The sequence below is a fragment of the Limulus polyphemus genome, unplaced genomic scaffold (assembly GCF_000517525.1).
Source record: "Limulus polyphemus unplaced genomic scaffold, Limulus_polyphemus-2.1.2 Scaffold740, whole genome shotgun sequence".
NCBI lineage: Eukaryota > Metazoa > Arthropoda > Merostomata > Xiphosura > Limulidae > Limulus > Limulus polyphemus.
In genome coordinates, this window is record NW_013666350.1 from 251,442 (window position 1) to 252,925 (window position 1,484).

Genomic DNA, 1,484 nt, shown 5'->3' on the forward strand with positions numbered 1-1,484 from the left:
AGAAAAGACTTGTGTCGCTAAAGTTTCGTCGGAACGAATTTACGGAAAATTAACTAACGAACTGAGACATAACACCCTACATTAGAGTAAATTTTACGCAGTTTTGTAGGGCGTGGACACCAGGATTTATTTCTGCAAATATGTCGCGTCTGCCAAAATATTTTTCTTGTTACAAATGAAACAACTGGATATTTTTGAGGGAATTTTAAAATTGCTTCAGTATTTTTAGCGTTTAAAAAGAGTTTAAGAAAAAAGTTGTAACGATTTTCTGAGTTTTCTAAGTGAGCATATACATGAAGAAATGGCGTAAGTAAAATACGGCTGTTTTGCAAAATAAGGTCAAGAGCTAGGAAAGTACAGCGAGCTGGTTAAGTGGTATTGAGAATCACTAGTTAAGTGAAGTAAAAATGAAGCTACAGAGATGATGAGATAAACGCTAGCCATAAGTTTGACAGTGATAAGTTACCAAAGCCGAGTTAGTAGTACAGTAAAGGCTACTAAAAGGTTTATGATAACATCTCAAACTGGCGCTTTGATACGAGATCTGTTACTGTAGACCAGTGTAATAGTACAAGTAACAAGGCAACCGGAGCATTCACCATCACAGTAGCTAATTACTTGAGAGTTTTGGATTAGCCCGGAAAGTTGCACAGACTGACCAATAAAGTGTTAAAACCACTTGCAGGTAGTTAGGAATACTATTTGGAAAGTCAAAAGAATACAAAGAAAATGTGGTTTAAAAACTCGTGTCTGGAACTCAAAATCAGAGTTCTCTCCAGGAAGAACTGAAATTCTCCCCAGAGTTTCTGATAATCCAGAAACTATGAACATAAGGTTTCGCAGCTGCAAGGATTTACCAGATCAACTATGATGTAGGAAATGAAACTATTTCTCAATTCATCAGTTAATGTGAATTTGGATAGATTCTAAAGAGGGATATGAAAGTTAAGAAAAAAAGAAACTTGATGTTCTATATGAGTTATAGTTATCAGTGTTGTTAACCTAAACGTGCTTTTTTATGAAGAGTTAACAAATGATTAAAGAAGTGATTTTATGTTAAGAAACTTAAATAAACTTGATGTATTGTGTTGAATATCAGTCTCAGGATCAGTTTCTTTAGTCTAACCGTAAATCTCCTAGAGTTAGCGACTTGTGAGCTCCACTCGCCACTGCAATCTTCAACTAAATAACTTTGGTGTAATCGACAGTACAGTCGAAGCTCCAACGACTAGCCCTAAGGGCGCTGTCCATTACACAAAATACTTTTGCTTAACTATCGATTTTTTTTTTGTCAACTGTTCAGTTCCCAATTTATTAATAATCGACTTGGAATTTCTTCAGTTACTGTGGCTTACTTTCGGTAACACCTGAAAGATATGGAATCAGTCAAACGGGAAAAATGTTTCAATATTTTATATATAAAAACTATTTATTCTTACTAGTTTCTTACATTTCACCATGTTCGGCAATTTAAAAAAAATGTG